This window comes from Rissa tridactyla, chromosome 17, assembly GCF_028500815.1.
Source record: "Rissa tridactyla isolate bRisTri1 chromosome 17, bRisTri1.patW.cur.20221130, whole genome shotgun sequence".
In the NCBI taxonomy this organism is placed as follows: Eukaryota; Metazoa; Chordata; class Aves; order Charadriiformes; family Laridae; genus Rissa; species Rissa tridactyla.
This window is the reverse complement of record NC_071482.1, coordinates 3999660-4019798: the sequence shown is the minus strand read 5'-3', so window position 1 is coordinate 4019798 and position 20139 is coordinate 3999660. Positions and strand designations below refer to the sequence as shown.

At 43.6% G+C, this 20139-nt stretch overlaps 1 long non-coding RNA gene across 13 annotated transcripts in view; it reads left to right on the top strand.

The window, feature by feature from the left end:
• LOC128918748 (uncharacterized) overlaps positions 1-20139 on the top strand; it is a 93229-nt gene that overhangs the window by 15144 nt on the left and 57946 nt on the right. The gene's annotated exons all lie outside the window — the stretch shown is intronic.

Genomic DNA, 20139 nt, shown 5'->3' with positions numbered 1-20139 from the left:
TGTGCAAGCCAAGATGTAGTGTCCACTCATCACAGAGAGGCAACACATGGCCCAAGTAAGTTGAAAAGGAGAATACCAGGTTCTCATGAAATGATTTGTAGAGCAGAGAGTTTGCAGCCTGCCAGCCATTGAATGCTGCTGGGTAGTTTGTAAGCAGGGGTGAGGATTTAAAGAGTTGAAGGAGAGCATGGTAGTAGTTTTATACGTTTCTTTCCAAGGATTTATTTTCCTTTGTGGCAGCGCTCTCATTACCACTAGCCTGGATTCCTCTGCTGTCCATCCTGCACATCACATTAACACAGGCAGTGCACTGCCTCTGTTTGTGGGATCAAGCCATCAGCACTGGAGCGGGGCCGTAAAACTGTTGTGCCTGAGCACGGCCAGGCTGCCAGCGAGACACAGGGCTGATTTATGCTGGCTGACGGTGGGACCTCTTGCCTACTAAACGCAGTCCTCTGCGTTCAGTGCCAGCAGGTGCCTCGCCTATCTGGGCGCTGCCAAGCTTCCTCCTGCTGTTCTCCCGAGTTCCAGGATTTCATCTTTGCTCGTGCTGCTGTTTTTAATCCCTCTGCCTTGTTCCCAGCCCTTGGTGTCTGTTCAGAGGCTCCGTCTCATTTACTGTTGTCCTGGTGCCAGAATTTTAAGTCTGAGGCGATGGAGCTGCCTCTGCGTGGGGAGGACTCATGCTCGCTGGCTCCACCGTCTGGACCTGGCCCCGAGCACAGAGCTCAGCAACCCCTAACAGGTCCCCTTGCTTTCTCTCCAAGAATATGATTAGAGGTTTGAAACTGAGCAGACAGCTGGTATACTCTCCCAGGGCAGCCTCCGTGTCTGGGTCTCCATTGTTTTTGTCCAAATCGTATCTGATTCCTTTCCAAAAGCATTTCAGTCCGTAAAACCAGACCAGGTGCCTTTGGTTGTACTCATTCCTGAAATACCAGCTATGAACAAAAGCATTTTCGGATTGGTCTTAAAATGGGTATGAAATTCATGTCAAACTGGGATGTAATTTTTTTCCCAATTAAAGGATTTGAATCTTTCTTATGCTTTCCAGATAGACAACTGACCTTGTTCAAATCAGTCCTTGATCTTATACCCGATTTACTGTATCTTCTTTTACTAGATCTTCAAAAGTGCTTCATGCCATGCTGCAGTCTCTGAAATCTGACCTCCGTATGCATTCTTTGCACCTTGACCTCTCGGGTTTTTTACATAGAGTAAAACTACCAGCAAGTCAGATGATAGCTTTTGCTGCAATGGGCTTTCCCATTCTGCTCAGTAATTTGCCAGAACAGAGGAAAAAGCAAAAGAAACCTTCCCTTACCAGCCAAAATTTGTGGAAGCGTTTAAAAGCTCGGGTGGCCTCTGAGCCTTGGTTTAGTTCTGCATCCCCGTTAAGTGCCAAGCTAAGTGCTTTGTCCTCCAGACTGTCCTTCATCAAACAGCATGAGCAGTACCACTGGCACCAGGGCTACGGAAGGGCTCCTGATGCTGCCAAGAAGATGGGCCTTAGTTACGGAGCGGAGATCTGCCAACCTTCTGTGCCGGGGAGTTTGCAAACTTCCACAACGCATCTGTTTTATTTCAGATCATGGACTGCACTGAATAGTCCTTTTGTGTGCTCTGTCTCCAGCTACTAAAACTGGCTCTGAAGAAGCCAGAGATAAATATGACAGCTACTGTTATAGAGTATCCCCTGGATACTACGGCCTGACCTGCACCCAGCGTCTATCTTAACATTGTCAGTAATAATGTTTATATTGCTGTGTCAACTTCATTTCTTATCATGTAACCAGAGATGGGCCAAACGAACGTGGAAAGCTGTTCTGTACCTCTGCATTCAGGGTCATTTGGAGGTCTGCAGATGGGACAGGCACTTTGCCACTGAACTGTTTACCCCGGCGTATGCCATGATGTCCTCTGTATCATTCAAGGGGAAAACAGTGCTGTTTGAAGTGACAGGAGAGCGTTACAAGGGTAGACTGAATGGCATGGCTGCAGATCGGCAGCTCTGCCTACCCACAGTATGTGTTGTTACAGCAGGTTTTGCAGAGGTAGGCTCTGTCCACGTTTCCCATGGGACATTACCTTCCAAACTGCCACAGGTTCTCTGCGTGGGTTCAGGTAGCTGCAGTAATGCTAACAGTTTTGCGTACCGTTCATCTGCATCGTTAAATGGTAGAAATTCCTACTCTTCAATGGCAGGGGAAATGGTTTTGTGTATTTACCACTGGGTAGAGGTATGTTTGCATATGAGTGTATCAGTAGCAAGGGAATATGAGCGTTCCTGTACCTGGCACAGTGTTTGTCGTTATCTGCCTGGGAGCGCTAGGTCCCGGTAAAGTGGTGTAAAGAGGAGGCTGTTTCATCATGCCTCTGAGCAGCAGGTCTTTGATGCCTGAATCAGGGTTTCCATTGGTTGATCTAATTTGGGAATTAGAATTTGGAAATTTTGACCCATTTCATTTGTATTTTGCACTAGAAAGCAGTGCCTACGCCTCTAGTACTTGCAGTTCGGTTGCTGGAGTATCACCAGTTCAAGACATCACCCAGGCAGGGCCACTGGGACCCCAGCTCTCCCTGCGCTGTCTCTGGACAGTGTTTGACTAGACTGCTTTTATCTCTCTAGTCTGTCTGTGGGAGTTGAATCTTTGTACAGAGACTGCATTGCTTGGCATCTAATCTGCACCGGTTGACTCAGTCAGCCTCAGAAGGCAAGCGGGGAGGGAGATAAGTAGGAGGAAGAAAGGTGGGAGTGGAAAATAACATATTTGAGGGGACAGCAGGAAGCCTAGGCTCATTCGCATCTTGGGAATTGCTCAGGACATGACCAAGTGAGTGTTTCCTGATCCCCTCTTCTTTTTTTTTTTTTGGTGTTTTGTTTTGTTTTGTTTTGTTTTGTTCCCCTGTGGGCCATGAAGAAAGGGTGCCTAGGAGGGCACGACCGGGGGAATCCCAACATGGGTGATGCCCTTAGCAAATGTCACTAGAAAACCAAGTGTCCCAGGTGGGTGGTAACCTTGACCCGCCAAGACAGCTCAGTCGCAAAGATTTTCTTTATATTCTTTTCTGTGGTACCTGGATTTCCATTGAAGATCGCTTGTTCAGTCCAGTCCTTGCTTATGCCTTGAGAGGAGTTCTCTGCATGGAGGATATTTTAATACACGTTTCCGTGTTATTGTTTGCGTTTTCTGTGGGGAGATGAACCAAAATGGAGACTAAACGAGGTTCCTTGGTGAGGGAAAGAAAGTAAGAAAGATAAAAAATGTTACTGCTTTTGGATAAAAGGGATGGGGGTCGTTTCAACCTGCAGGTTATTTGAGAAGACAGGCCATTGTGGAGGTGGAGCTGTAAAGCGGGACAAGAGGGAGAGGTGTATAGCTGTGTGTCTTTTCAAGTACTTCAGGACATGCCAACATAAAAGTTGCCATGTGAATGTCAGATACTGTTATCTGTTACTGCTAAAGTTGGGGATCTGCTCACACTTTTAAAGATCAGTAATCCCACATGCTCTAAACAGGCAGAGCTAGGATCACAGGATGCTCGTTGCGTGTTCCATGTACTTCAGGGATTGATTATGTCTTTTCTTTGTCTGCCCTAATTAAATCAATAAATGGCCTTTGTAGTCACCTGTGTAGCAGGTGACAAGTTGAGCTGCTTGAGGTCACTGAAGAGGGCATCCCGGCTGCCTTTGAAAAAGAAAAGGATTTTGATCCAGAATAGTCATGATGTCCTAGTTTCTGAGTCCCTTGGGCCAGCGTGTGCCTAGAACAGGGCTCTGAAAGCAAATAGAAAGGAACAGAAGAGAATTGTCTTCTCTCAGGGATGATCTAAGAAATCTGGTATTTCTGTTGTCTCAAATCTTTCACTGTTTACTCCAGCTGTCACCTGTTTTGTTTCTTCTGCGCTTCTCTTATTAAGATATTAGTAATGCTGTGATGATTAGGTGAGCAGATTATCTGTCAATGTTGCATTATGATTTAGTTTCTAGTTGCACGGTAGCAACTCCTGGGTGTACGGGAACTGTATTGTGTAGGTTGCTTTATAAACCCAGTGCTTATTTATCAAGGTGAGATCATTTTAAGTGGAAGTGGGTAGAAAGAAATTTTGATTCAGATTCCTCTGGGTCCCATGGTTGTTTGAAATCCAGATCAACTCCGAATGGATCCGAATTTTACATGCAATACGTGTTTCACATCAATACAGCCCGAGTCTAAGAGTGACACAGCCTCGTTCCCAGAGATGAAAACAAATGCAAATCCATGTGCGGCGGTTTGTTCTGCTGGATTAGCCCGTTTTTCCCCAGATTGATGCAAGGGCATTTGCAGGTGTTTTCTCTGTGGTAGTCGTTGTTTGACATTGGATCCTGGCATGGGGGTGATCGGAAGAGCGGTCACTGGGACTAGCAGAGCTGGCTCTGGTAAGGCCACTGCTGTTAGCACGTTTTTGCCTCCTGGGATAGAGGGGTGTGTGCAGAAACCTGGCCCTTGTCGTGTCCTTCCTTCCCTGCGACCCTCTGAGGTGGTTCATCCTTCACAGAACCTTGTGCCTTGTTCTAGCACTGAAGGATTATCAATATAAAACAAAGCAGCACTAATAGGAAGGGATTTTGGTTTGGGTTTTTTTGTTTTTGTTTTTGTTTTTTTTTGCTCAGGGGTATAAAAACGGTATCTTTTAACCTGTCATGCATTTACAACACATCTGAGGTTTGAAAGAGGCTGTCCAAAAAGAAACCCAAGAGTAATAAGAGTGTGTTAGCAGAGCCAGTAGGCATTGAATAGTCTCTGTGGTGGTAGAAAAGCCTTAGGCTTCAACTGATTGCTAATTATGTGGCTCTATTCCTTTTTAAGAAAATACCATGCAAGGTTTGTGAAGGAGGTAAAGTGTGTTAATCTGTGGAGAGTTACCAGATTTTGGGTTAGTGGTTTTTTTTTTCTTCTTTTTTCCTTTTTCCCATGCCTCAATTTGGTATTACAGACTGGGCTCTGGTTTTAAAATGAAGCCACATTCCCAAGTTCTGCCATCCATCTCTTAGAGCCACCGTGTAAAGGGCACAAGTTATTCCACCTTAAAAAGAAAAGAAAAAAAAGAAAAAGGGAAAAAAAGCAAAACCCACGCTGTGCAGAGAGGGAGAGAGTTACAGAAAGTGGGCCCCCTGCTTTTTTCAGAGGGGGAATGTAAGCAGATCCTTGCTGAAACTGCTTCACTCAGCAGTTTTCAGCTTGTTTTAATTGGCCTGGCCTGAAAGAATTCTGAATGCTGTACCTGTGCCAATGAAAATGCAAATGTTTCCCCGAGACGAGGCACTTGGAGTGCCTGTGCCCCAGCTCTGATAGCAGCAGCAGGGGCATGGAGACATGGATGTGATGGGAAATAGGGAGGCCTTGATCTAACTCAGCTTAGAAAACAAAGGGCTTTGGAAAATGAAGCGTGAATAAGGCAGACCAGGGCAAAATGTAGGGTACCTCCTGGAACTTCTGCAAACCCTGGAGCTTTTCTGTAGCGAGGTCCATTACCCTCTCACCTCGCACTGGACTATTGGATCCTTTACCAATTTACAGGGGAACTCTTTCTTTCTGTTTTTGTTTATTTGTTTATGTCTTTAATTGTTACTTACTGTAGAAGGTTTTCTGTCAGCATAAAGACTATTTCTTGAAGTGCAGAGATGCTGTCATCGAGCGCATCCTTACAGCCAGAGGGTGGGGTGGTGGTAGGTACCACAGTGGGGACTGTCTCGCTGGGGGAGAAGTGAGGTTGTGAACCGATCCCAGACTCTGGCACCCTGCAGGAATGAACAGGGCGGGCTGGGAGACACCGGTGATGTTTCTGCGCGTGGAGCCTGGTGGCAGGGCTGTCGTTGAAGCAGTGGTTGATGGACCCTGCTTGATGGTTTGAGCCTTCCTTGTCTGTGCTGCTGCAGACTGCAACCCTTGGTCTCAAGGGCTCTTCCACCTCACGCTGGAGCCAGATTTTATGGGTGGCTTTGGGGGTGGCTCAAAGGAGTAACATCAGGGCCAGCGAATCAGACGCTGACTGTGTCTGCTACAGCGCTGGAGTTTGGTTTTAATGGAGAATTATGATGAGGGTATCAAGTTGTTTCTCTGAACCAGTAAGATCTTTTCCCTGTCGATGTGGTGTAGCCTAATGCTCCGTACCACTGAAACTTTAGCATCACTCCCATTTAAGAAAGACTATTCTTTTCTAACTCTATACAAACTATTCTTCATGTTGCTAGCTCAGCTGGTTACAGCATTTCCAAATTACTTCAGTTTCACCGTTCTGCATCCAGCTCCGATGCAAAGTAAACTGTATTCTCTCCCAAAGCATCGGGTCAGTGCTGGAGTCGGAATTACTGGCATGACTGTCTTTAGGCTCTAAGCTTGCCATTATCTTAAAACATGAAAAGACGATTGCTTAATTCTTTGTGTTTGCTTTCTGAGGCATTTTTACAACAGACCATCTTTCCATTGTGGCAAAAAAGACCCAAATGGTTTCCATTTCACTGAAATTTGATAGTAACTCACGCTGGGCGCATTATCGCAAAATTATGGTGTTTTTGTACACACATGGGTCTGGATCCTCCCCGTGTAATCCCATATCCCATACCCATTTTTATGCTATTCATTCCCTTGAGATGATGGCCCTACACAGAGTTGTCCTTCATCCCAAAACCTACTTTTTTGCATTCATGTGCATCTCCTTGAAGTAGCTACCTGAATGCAAAGAAAACCCCCAAACCAAACTAAAACAACAACAAAAAATCCTTTGAAACTATTGAGTCTCATGTGTTTCCTGTGTATTGATACTCCCCACATGGGCCTGGGTACCCATATACTGCATTTCCCTCATATTTCCCCATATACTGAAATTCCCCATATGCCAGGTATCCCTCAGTGTGACCATTCTAAATGCAGATAACTCCACGACACATGTATTACAAATTATAGCCACACAAAAGTATGTTCTTATGCATCCATAAAACATACCTCCTCATAAAGGACACATACTAAAGTCCTGGAATGAATGAATAAGAAAAATTACCTGTCTCAGCTTATTTTTCTGCCTCATGTCAAATTACAGCCCGGTTGTGAATTGGGAAAAGAATTAATTTTCAATAAATGGTTGATCAATTCTTTTCTGTCTTTGTAACTCCCTATACAGTAATGAATATGCATTCTTTGCATTTTCCAGAGAAATATCCAGCATCTTAGGGTATTTAAAATTAGATCTGTATACATTTACAGAGCAATGATTATTCTGAATTTCATCTGAGGCAATTAAAAAGCATCATGATGACATTTAAGGTGATATTTTTCTCCCCTATGTTAAATAATTATAAATAATAGTAATGATTAAACAAATTATTCTGTTCCTCCTAGTCTGGATCAACCTTTAGGTTAATAATCCAAATCATTAAAATTCATCTGTCTCTCAAAGGATTGAGTAGTTAAAAAAATTGGAGGAACCTTTCTGCATAAGGGTGATTGATAATTACCAAAGCAGAGATGTTTTGTGGGTAAAAATTGTGAAGGCTCAGCAGATTGATTGAGTAATGTATTGGTCAGGTTGAGGTGATATTTTCAACAATTAAACTCGGCACAGTTTTATCAACCAACATCCTCTTCGGAGGATGATGCAGGGGTCAAGTCCAAGCCTGCTTCTTTGTAGACTGGCTCTCAGGAATTCGTGTCTCACAGCTGCAAACTCATTGTGTGACCTTAGGTCACTGATGACTATTTTTGGAGATTAGTATTTAATTACAGTGGGAGTTAGGCCCTTATATAGGTATACATATATAATTTTTATTTTTTTAATGTTTTCCTTAAACTGCCTCTATCAGTGAGATTTCTCTCAACTAAAGTCAGTCATCTAAAATCCAGCTGTCTGGACCAAGCTGCTGCTCAGGGGTAGTTGGTAGTGCTCACTGCTCACTGGTAGTGTCTGGAATTTCCCTCAGCTCTAGGGTTGGTTGATTTACCCCCACAGGTGCCTGTATCTCTATATTTGTGATATAAAGCACCTAAATGAGAATTGAAACTCAACTTTTAGATGGTTACAGCTAAAGGATGAACATGACTCAAGCTGTCTCTCGGCCTCTGTAACCATGAGCGCTCTTTTCCCATAGGCGTTGCAAAGATAATGTGGTAAAAACTCTGAAATCCTGTTTAGCTTCTTTATTGACAAGAGCAATTTAAGGTGACTACCTGAAAGGTATATGGACTTTTTTGGACTTTACACCTCTCTGGATGATGAGAGACTTGCCTGGCCACAAAGAGCCAAGGAAGAATGGATTTCCAATGCGGGAAGGAAAGATAAGGCTTTCCCTGTGGGGTTTATTGGATTGTGAATTGCTCCACCTCTTTGCAGAGTTTCTCAGAAGTAATCTGTGTTCATCCATCTTGCCCCTCTCCCTCTGGGCTATTAAATCTCTTCCCACTCTGCTGAAATCAAGCCTTCATGTTGTCTTAATAAATAGCTTTTCTTGTTGAACGTGACTGTGCTTTGCAGGAAAATACCCCCTTCGAGTAACCAGGACAGAATAGATACCCTGTGTGCAGAGCACAGGCTCTCCTTTAAAATGGGGGGGCTGTGGAGCGACATCTGATTTCACTGAACGCAAAGTCTGGCTCCTCTGTCCGTCCCTCTTTTCTTTCTTATTTTTTTTCTTCTTAAACACGTTTTTATATTCCCATCTTGTTTTGCTGCTTATGTCTCCTCCCACTTTCCCTCCCTCCCCTGTCGCCTTATCTTCCTAGGTGTCCCTCTAAGCAGGAATGCTGCAGTGCTGCTCCTCCAGCCTGGATTGAAAATCCGCTGGGACGCCTTAGTCCAGCCCCAGCATCCAGTGGTTGTTTCTTGCTGCAGCCGGGCTGTCGTTCCCTGGAGAACAGCCTTGCTCAGGAAATGTAGCTATTTCCGATCTCGGCTGCAGCCAGGAAATGAGGAGGCAGCAGTGAAGATATTTTTTGAATTTGACGGGATTTTTTCTTACTTTGTAGGGAGGAATGCTCAGGCCCGGCTGGTCCTGCAGCGAGGGGTTTATTGAAACCTTTGCCTGAATTGGGGTTTGTGTTAGACCCAGGCTCACATTAAGGCTTGGGATTTGAAGGCAGCAAAATGTGAGCGAATGATCTAAAGATTTGAAGCCAAAATAGTAAATATGGCTTCATAAAGTGTTTCTGCTTTCTGCTGCTGATGGTTCTCATTTACTTGTTTGTCTGATTGTAGTTTGCTTGGGTTTGCTTTGGGATTTTTTTCCTTTTTTTTTTTTTTAAACATGAAATTAAATAATTTAAAGTCTTTTTAGAATCCAGAGCGGTGCCTTGTCGGTGCTGCAGATATAGAAATTCCCATCTGCTTCCACCACAATGAAAAGGGTTTCAGGTCCCACACTCTAATATTGGCCCACTTCTACGTTAATTTTAAATAGACTTTGTTAAAATTAATCTCATGAGAATTTATAGCAGTTGAGGGTACTCTAGTTTTAATGGAGGATGTGTGGCTAGTCCCCTAGGTTGTTTGAAAAGTTTAATTCTTATTAGTGTGAATATCCTGTAAATTTCTACCTGCAAGTAGTCGTTAAAATGCCGAAAGTAAGAATTTCAAATGAAAATGAAAATGAAAAAATAATAGTGGTAATCATTTAGTGAAATTGGGTGGCATTTTAGAAGTATGTTATTTATAAAGCTAAACAGAAGATAATTCTTGCAAAGGATTTATAATTTAGCTATTTTCAGAAGCAGGCCCATACTTTGAAATTCTCTGGAGGAAGCTTTTCCTCTATCTGTCCCTCTCCTCCTTCAGAAAAAAATACATTTGAACCACATTTAGCATTTCATCAAAATAGATACTATTTTAAAAAATATAATATGTATTCACTATACCTAGATTAAAAAGATTCTATGTCGATATTGAATTTTTTTTAATATATGAAAATATAACAGTAGAGCTAGTAAATGTCAAAGCAAAAAGTTATTTCTAATGTGTTCTGAAATTTTGGAATGAATAGTTTGTCAGGATTTAAAGGTTTTTCCTAGTTTTATTCCATGTGAAAAAGTTGTTGCACCATTAGCCTGATTTTTCCCAGGATTCCAACCACAGTTCCCTTGAAGCTTCTGTGATTATGGATAAACCATTAGCTACGTTTGCCAGTGTGTTGTGTTTTGTTAGTGCTTCGGAACCGGAGTCACAAACCGTGGGCCAAAATCCTGCCATCACCCGACAAACCAAGCAAGCGCTGGCCTCTGCCCTATGCGCGCGTATCGCAGGAGTGTCTAGAGCAGAGGTTTCCCGAGGGAGGAACGCGCGACAGCAGCCATGTACGCACCCAAAAGGGGCCCAGTATGTTGTCTCTGTAGCCCCTGGTGCCACAGCCCCAGGCAACCGCGGTGTTTAGGGCAGAGCGATGTATGTTTGAAACTCCCACACAGGGGATCCAAGCTGGATCGGTGCCTTTGTGTGTTGGGGGTGGTACAGGTACGTGGTATTTTTGCCGCATCCCGGGCAGTTTGCTGTAAATCTGTGATTTGCTGTGATGCTCTGGCATTGCCTGCCGTGCTGTGCTTTGCTTTCCACAGGTACGTCTGGGTTTAGGTTGGGGAAGCAGGTTGGGTGTCCTCTTGGTGCAGCTCAAAGAGCAGAGAAGCCTGCAGACTGTAGGTCTGAAGAGAGAAAAGGGAGGGAGAAAAGGGGGGAGTGACTTGCTTGTAGTCATCCAGAAGGAAAACATAAATCTTCTGACCTGCAATACAATGCTTGTTCCCTTAGCACCCTCTGCCTCGCAAGCGATGTCCCAGATCTTTATGTATGTGATAGTCCCACCGAGTTCAATTGTGGCTAAGGAAACACAAATATTGTTACTCACATGTGGAGAGTTGCTCATGTACTAATCAGATGAAGAACAGAGATATCCATCTCGGCCCTATTAACTTCATCACACAATTCATCACTGAAGTGGGTAACTGAAGGCTCAATTAGGCACTTGTGATTTTGGCTAATGCCTGCAGAATAGTGTCCTGTTGGATAATTCTGTTTGGTTTGGGTTTTATATAGTAAAGCACAAATAACATTTACTCATGAGACAGACTAGGGACACACTGCCAGAAATAGAGGCTCCCGACAATTATACAGGATGTTGCTGTGGTGTTATCATATGATTCATCCACTATGAGTATGAACAATTGTTAACCTCAAGACACTCTCACTTTCACGCCCTCTGACACACATACCACTGAGGACAAATATCCTCACGATGAGTAAAACATTAGGACTGGGATTTTAACTCATAAAGGTCAGTTCATTGCACATTCATATGTTAAGCCTTAACTTTGCTGTCCAGTCCTTGAGCATGGGGATTATAGGGAGGATTTTCTGTAAGCAATATGACGTGCTTGCTTAGTAAATCCTTTTAGGATGCTGATTGACCATAGAAATGGCTGTGGATAGAGACTATCAAAATGGTCCATGGTGGAAACCACTGAAATCAATTACAAAGAGAATAAATTTGGCCCAGGTGGCCTGATACAACTGAGCTGAAGGCAGGAGGGAGTTATACTGAGGAAAGTACCCAGTAAAGCTGGAAGAAACGTGGCCAAAGGCATTTAAGCATGTGCAGGAGAGTCGTTCTTGTAAAAAACTGCGCAGGCTTTGCTCGAAGGTAAGCTTGGCAGTTATAAATGGGTAGAGCAATAGCAGCTCGTATCAGCTGAGCAGCTGGACTTTGAGTCTTGTAGTTGCAAACTGCATGTCCCGAATGTCCCCTACCATGGGTAACAGCTGGATAATGGATGAGCTGCTATGCAGCCCCTTCTGCTGTAAGCTGTTTGTTATCTTATGTACCATAATGCTTATCGTTCACGTAAATGGTTGAGGGCCACCACTGGGTGTGCCTTCTGCAATTCTTTTTTGTTTAATTGAATTGAATTTCATTCTGGGCCCTCCTTTCAGAACTTGACTGAAGCACTTGCTGTTGGTCAGCCATCTTTTGCCAGCTGTTTTGCCTTGCAGACTCGCATCACTAGATGGCAGTGTGATGGCAAAAACCTGCCCTGCCTGTGCTGCCGGGGAGAAAAGCCAAATTTCACCTAGAAAAGTGGATGAAATTTAAAATTTGAATGCAAACCAACCAGACCTTAAAATGCCTCTTCAACCTCCTGAAATTCCCGTAACGCTCTCTGTAAAGACCTAGGACAAGGTCTTCCCTTACGACCCAATGGCATAGGAGCTATACCAATTTATGCCACCCACAGATTTGGCCCACAGAGCTCACGTGAATAGCACAGCCATACTTGCGATTTGCATGTATATGATATGATATTAGGTCAGGAGATTTGGGTAAGGTTTAAAATGCAGAAAGAGGAAAGCAAACAAACATGATGTTTTTCTTCAAAATTAAGCTTTCCTCGCCCTTCAGCTTTTGCTCACGCTTCCCCACCGGGTAATGTTTTGAGTTGCTTTGCAGTCACGGAATCTTCAGAGTTGGAAGGGACCTCTAGAGATCATCTAGTCCAACTCCCCTGCTAGAGCAGGATTGAGCAGTCCCAGGCTTTGTGGTGCAATAAATTAAGCTACAGGTCATCTCATTTTAGTTCTCCTGAAATAAAAAGGCTCTGCAGCATTCAGTCCCGTTTTGTGGCCCAAAGGGGAATTTAAGTGGTGCACAGGTATTGGTTTGGTTTTCCATAGGGAGAATTGCATCCTATGAGCCCATGTAATTGAAGCATATGGAGTACGTGCGTTTGTGTATGTTTGCTTAGGTCTGGATTAACGCACTCGTTTATGACCAAGATTTTAGCAAGGAGGAAAATGTCGCAGTATAGAAAAATAAACAGGGTAAAAATAAATGGCAGAAAGACAGTCTTTGCCACACTAAACATCGTCCTCTTTGGACGTCACGAAGACAGCTGTTGGCTGAGAGTGAGATCTGAAGGTCTCTGTTAGGAAACGTTATTGCTGAGATTTTCACTGTTTGGATTTCCTGTTTTCCTCACTTCTGAACCCTTTAGCTTTTGTAATCTAAGCAGGGTCAGGTCTGGTCATCCGTGGGGAAACAGACTGACTGTGAACAACAAGGCTATGTACTGCAGGAACAGCGCTGGGGAGTCAGTGGGTGAACGGCTGGGTAGGTTGTGGAGGCAGCCAGGATCCGCATCAGAGTCTGCTCTGACCTTCTGTGTAATGCGGGCCATAAGACTTCCCTGGCTGAATTGCATCTGTCTAGATAAAAAATATCTATCCTTGATTTTAAAACGTTGAGTGATGGAAAAACACCCACTGTCCTTCAGAAGCGCTTCCAGGGGTTAATTGCCTTTGGCTGTTAAAAATGACTGTCTTATTTTTGGTCAAAATCTACTTAGCTTTAATTTCCTTGTCATTGCTTTGGTTATACCTCTGTCTGTAGACGCAAGAGCTCTCATGAAAATTTTTTGTAGAAGTCTTTGATGCCCAGCTATGATATGCTCCAAAAGATGCTCTAAGAGCCATCATCTTCCAGATAAGACGTGAAACTCCGATTGGAACCATTTGATCTCTCTCAAAAACCATACTTTTTAAAGAATGTGCCAAAATCCATTCTGGTTTGACTAACCACAGACTCCCCCTCCGGTATCAGTGTCATAAAATGCTTTTAACAGTCCTGGTCTGACGCGGTGATCTCCCTGCATGCACATGCCTTCGTGTCTCCATTGGCTGAACATTGTGCTATTTTCCCTGTGATAGCTAAGGCAAAGTTAGCCCTAGAAGGGATGAAATGAAACCAGTGTAAAGGTGCGTGATTGAAAATATATAGAGGTTAAAAAGTCCCACCCACTGTGTCCACGCTTGGTGGCAAGTCATATAACTGTACGAGCATAGTTGAAGGGATATAATCCTCTTGTGGTAGGTGCTGTTAGTGTTATTGTGTAATATTATTTGTCACTGTGTGGTACTTAACAGTTACTCTAAATAAAGTGATTAAGCACTGTACCACATGGCTCTGTATCAGGTGAGCCTGTGGAGTAAATCAGTGCTGTCTGTCAGTCCGGTTCTTTGTGTGGAGTCTGAAGGAATGACTCCCATGGTGTACTGGGCTCATTTTTAATCCTGCAGATGTATTTGGTGCAAGCTAAACGTGGTCCTGTCTCAGCATCCCTGGTCTATGACCAGGAATTCTGCTTAGTACCATCTCTGCCAGCATCCTTCGGTTTCTTTCTTACTCCAAACACCGATTTTCACCAGTGAATAGGTTAGATCTGCTCTGGACGGGGGTCTTCACAAGGCTGATACTTTTCCTTTCCTTCCTAATCATACACGTCCTGTTTTCTCACAGTTATAGGTTGGCTTTTCTCAGGGTTATCAGAGCACAGCTCATCCATGATTTGAGTTCTTTGGTGATAGTGAAATCCTTCCAGCTACAACTGTAATTAAGTTGAACTTTTTTGAAGGACAGCTGGGAAGACTTTCACAGGCTAGCGTTTAATGGTTGAATTTGTCCCAGAACCTTCACCAAATGTCTTGGTTTTCACCTTCAAATTCACAGGTGTAGGAGATGCCATGCAAACATTTAGGACTCGATTCTCTTCTCACTTATGGTGCTGTCTTGAAGAAAGGCAGAGAAATTACCTGGGTTATATCAGGGTAATTCATGTGTTTGTAAGAGGGCAGTTGGGTTCCTGGGTTGCTGGATGGACAGTATGCAGTTTCAGTCAAGCTGTTAGGTATCTGAAGGTGTCAGGGCTATTCTGTAATTGAACTATGATGCGTAGCAAGGGGACCCAGGGTCCTGCTGGGGTATTTCTGTGCCGTCTTCCCAGCATATGTGCCTGAGTGGGGCAATGCGCCCCATCTCCCCTTCTCCAGAGCAGGTGGACAGGGCAGCGGCTCCAGTTCTCCCACTCCCTGACTCTCCCAGCAGCGTTGCTGCAACAGGACGTTGTGATTTACAAGGACGGGCCAGCAGGAAATTCCTACCTCCGCCCCCCCGGAGAAAGGAGGAAGCGGGAGAAGCGCTGTGACTCAGAGTCACGCCTGAGTCACTGCATACGCGGTTCCTGGGGTGGTGCTCAGCTCCCACCAGCCCTTATCCTGACCCTGCGCACAGTCCCGGTCACCAGCCCCTAAAGTGCAGCTGGAATTAACTTACACTCCTGCACCGATGCCTCTCGTTATTTGAGGAGGAAAATGAGAAGCTGCATGCAGAAAAAGACTGGATTCGGTTAATGCTATTCTTTAATACATGAATAAACAACCTATGGCAGGTGCCTGGCAGCTTATGATAATCAAGGGGGTATTTATTGGAGATCAGAAAATATACTTAGTTGAACAAGTCTCTCTTCTGTCTTTGGCTTACCACAGACTCGCTGAAATTGGATGGGGTCATTTGCTGTCTAGTCGCAGATAATAAATCAAAGGGCTGAAGAAACGGCAGGAGAAAGGGCATGAACTGACCAAACATTTGGCTTATTGTAGTAAGCATCAGCCCAGCCAAAGTGAAACTTTCCCAGCAAATTTTCACTTATCTCAAATCCAGTTATTCCCTGTAGGCAGCTGAGTTGTCTAAGTAAATAGAGGTCACTTTACCTTGACTAAACAATGACTTTGCTATAGTCGGTGCCAGCTATGTTGCAGTTACAAAATGTGCTTTAAAGCCTTGTTGGTAGCAGGCTGCCAGGGTGAATGAACCAGTCAGTCTGGTCTACTTTGGGCAGGATTTAGGATGCTTAGTTAGATGAAGCGGTGGTTGGATCAGCTGATCCCGTTCTTTGAGTGGGGATATAGTACGTAAACGAACAGACGTGTATAAGGAGGAAGCGGACAGGAGCTGGGGGAGTGGAGAAAGGATGACTTTCCTCTGATGTCAAAAATCCCATCATTCAGTGCTCGCAGTCAGAAAGACAAGAGGAGAAGAATGTGGAGAGGGAGAGAGGGAGAAGAAATGAAGGGAAAGGAGGCACTCATTTTCCTCCCTAATCCTGTAGGCTAACACTGTCCACCCTAATTGGATGGAGAAATGAGCCTGATCCCGAGTGCCAAGTTCTGAACAGCCTTCCAAGCCCCAGGGATTGTTCACAACCCCATCCTGATCTGGACTTGGTTAGTACTGTCTTGATATGAATAATCAGGTAGATAAAAATTGTCAAGAAACTTACTGCAGTTTCCACGGGGCTCTCTTTGTGTTATCTTTTGTTTCTGGCAATTTTAATTTTCTGATCACTGTCTGTGTTTGTCAGAGGTGTTAGATGTCCAGCTCTCCTAGGATTTCTGCAGGGCTGTGAGAAAGAACCAGAGCTGGCTGTAAGTGAATTAGCTCGAGCACCAGACGCAGGAGAGCTGGAGTAGCCCGGAGCTCTGCCCGGGTTGCTAATTCTTCCTTCCGAGGGGCTGATTTCAAAAGGTGCCAGATTTGTCCTTCTTGCATTTCGCTGTGTGCCGTTGCCTGTAATTAGTTTCTTGACTGAAAACGCTTTCTCAACTGGAAAAAAAAAATAAAAAAGGAAAGAAAAAAAAGCCAAAAAACAACCCCACACATTTTTGGCAATGGGTTGTTTTTCTAAGCAATTAATTAAGCGCTGATTTCAAAAGAATTTGAATCCTCCTTCCACTCTGTGTCAAGCATGGATTTTGTATTAATCACTTCACTACTCTCTGACTGAATAAGGACTGAAAAAGATGCATAGAGTAAAAATTTCCTCAGGAAATGAATCAGACAAGGAACCTATGCCTCATCTTGCCTCCTACAAATGAAGAAAGAGAGGATTTTGTCAATGGTGGGTCAGTTTACAAATGTGTCCTTTGCAGTGTGAGTCATAAGTAGTGATACATTTCACAGCAATGCAACCACAGATGCAGTTTAAATCCAGGACCGAATGCCAGCTAAAGATAAATAGAAATGAATCCTCATGCCTGTAATAGTAATGAGAATGAAAATGCAACCTGTCAGACCTGCTTCTGTGTCAGCCGGCTCTTGCTGCTTTTTAAACCAGTGTCAAAATTCTTGCTCACCTTAATGGGAGCAGAATAATCCCTCAGGACATGGTCTTGTGATTTCTAGTTGCTGATAAGCGAGGAAGAGGTGTGGATTTTGACAAGATGGAGCTGGTAGAGAACCTGCCCTGCTGTGGGCACGTTTAGCGTTCTGCACTGGAGCCCTACGGAGAGGGGACGGCGTTTCAGGGGAGTATGGTCTCCAGTCAAATGTGAACGCTCCCGGGGGGGAATCACCTCCTTATGGGGAGGTGATAAAGGAGCTGGGAGCAGGTGGGAAGCAGCGCTGTCTCTGGAGCTGCGATGTGTTACTAGTTTTGAGATTTCCAAAATGATGGACAAATATTTATTTTTTTTTCCAAAAGCGCCAGCCTTTGTTAGTATTATAGCTGATAAGAGATGCGTAAAAACTGTTGTCATGAAAGTAACATCAAGATTTGTTGGGTTTTTTTTGGTTATGGGTGAGATAATGAAATTTAGCAGAAAATCTGAGCTGAAATACAAAAATTGTAATAGTTTTCACTGGTGCCACTTTCCCCAGTTTATTCTGAGACTAACCCTTGGAAGTGTGTTAGTACTCCTGTTTTTCTTTTTCGTGTCTAAGTTTCCTGTAGTCATCTGTAGCTTGCCAGGCTTTAAAAATGTTAGGCAAGACATCAGATGTGGATCAGATATCTACTGGGTCCACCCAAGCCAGTGGCACTATCACAATTTATTACTGGCCAAGATCCATGCATTGGTGTCTGAAAGTGTAATAAGATGAATAGCTGAGATGCTGCAGGTCTTTTTCTTAAGGATAATGGCCATCCTTGGAAAGATCTTCCTATTAAACAAGTTCATAGACGCAGATTGTAGTATATTTATTTATTAGTGTATGTGAAGTCTTTCAGTCTCTAAGCTGAAAGACCATCACAGCTTGCAAATATGAGCATGTTCCTTTGTAACAGTCGTGACACTGGGGCAGCACTGAAAGGTTTGAAATGGGATGGAGGATAGCAGACCTGGAGTCAAATTTAAATTTTCTAAGTCACTGGCCAGCACTTTAACCATCAAGATCAATCCTCTTCTCTTTAGGGTTAAACGTTTCCTCTTACAAAAAGAGTCAGAGGCTCTTGATTATCCATGCAAAACAGGCCAGGGCTTTGATTTGTAAGGTTTTGTCTGACACACTTTAAAATGGATGAAGCTCAATTTAGATTCCAGAAGAAAATCTAAATTTGATGGTTGAGACGTATACCCACTTTTCTCTCTTATCCCGAGGCACCGTTCTCCACCCTTCCCCTTTCCTCCTCAAAAAATGATACCGCCTAATGCTTTGAACCAAGAAAGCATATTTCAAGATCAGCGTGGAACAATTAAACCAATGATCTGTACGCTTCAAGGAGAAAACTGAGCTGCAGTAGCTCTGCTTTGACAGGTCTTTGGAGGATTTCAAGGAAGTTACACCCACTTCATTCATGATAATCGGCTGTTTAACGCAGAGCAGCTCAGTGTTATGAATGAAAGGGAGCATGTTTTGGCTTGCAGAACAACTCACAAATCTAATGCTTCACTCGTCAAATAACCAGCCACATTAAAAAAAAAAATCTGACTTCATTCTTGAAATAAAATTAATGAATCAAGATTCAGTGAAAAAAAAAAAATCCCAACATCTAAAATTGCATCCTCTCTTCCTTTAGAGATCCAGAAACATTTTACCTCTCCTTACTGTGGATTTGTGAGTCTCTGTGACTGGATGGACAAGTAGGGGGAAAAAAGTGCAGCCTCTGAATGGACTTTGATGCAGCTAAGGCCAGGTCTTGGCAGGTTTTGTGTATTCAATCAGAATATGCCGAATTGCTGGACTTCATATTATTTTGGTGGCAAAAGGGAAACAGAAGGAAAGAGAATATTACGGGTGGTATATGGATCTATGGAAATAATAAATTTTCATTTGGATGACATTGTAGGGTCTCTTGGAGAAGCTGTGGGCTCTGTGCTGTGCCTAAGTAGCCCTGCTGATTAGAAATACATTGAGTTTTGCTTATTGAACCTGGTTTTGTGGAACACCCTGAATTTCCCCAGGTGTCACGCGGCTGTTGGAGCTGCCGTCGCAGGTGCCTTCATGTCTTCTGGCAACACTGGGTTTATAGACTCTAGAGAGTCTTGGATGATAGAGGGACTCCTGGGAGGTCATTGTAGGCAAATATCATTTAGGATATTTTGAATTAAAAGCAGCAGTAAAGATAGTTTAAGGCTGTCTTTCTACCTTTCCTTATTCCCAGTTCACTTGGAAATCAAATGGCTTTCTGGAGGAGCAAAGTGCACATCCATCCTACTGTGTCCTTTAGCTGGCAGTGATTTGCCTGTGCCTGGGCAGGAAGGAGCACAGTCACTTTGATCAAATAAAGACCCAGAGGTGGTTGCAAAACGTTTGACGTGGAAGTGAACTGAATGTTTATTAGTTGTAGTTTTGGAAGAAATGTGTATAATCATTTCCCCTGCTGGTTCTCATCTAGATTTGGGGTAAAAGTGCCAGATGCAATATGTTTCTTTTTAGCAGCATTTTAGAAAGCATTAATTGTTTTCAACATTTTTCTTCTGAGAGGAATATATCATCATGTTTATCTGAGAAATACATGGTGCTATAGGTTGACTAAGTGATTTTCCCAAGAACAGGTCAATGGTAAAAACTGGGATTAAATCATTACAGCAGATCTGTCTTCTGAGCCCAAGAGCATCAAAGCATCTCTCTCCGTCTTAGTGCCTAGGTAACTTCCAGGTCCATAGTACTCAAGCACCCCACAGCACCACATCACCACAAACGAGAGCAGAGCTGTCCGTCTTGCCATAATAGGTGGGGAGCTGATGCACCAGAGGAGTACATGGCTTGCTCAAGATCTTGGAGAAACTCTGTAGTATTTGGGCTTGGATGGGCTTTGGATCTGTTTGACTTAAGGCTGCCAGTCTGGTGTAGTAGTAATAATCAGTAATGCTATATTGAGAGACCTCTTTTGCTTCTGCAAAAGTCCCAGAAAATCATAACAGAACAAATAAGAACCTAACTGATTTTTCATAATGCATACAGAGCAAGAGGCAGAGAAGGTGCGGTTCAGCTGTAGGTAGAGGAATCATGGGAGAACTGTGCATCCCTTAATACTCAAATTGATGCATACATTGAACATTATGCATGAGTTTCTG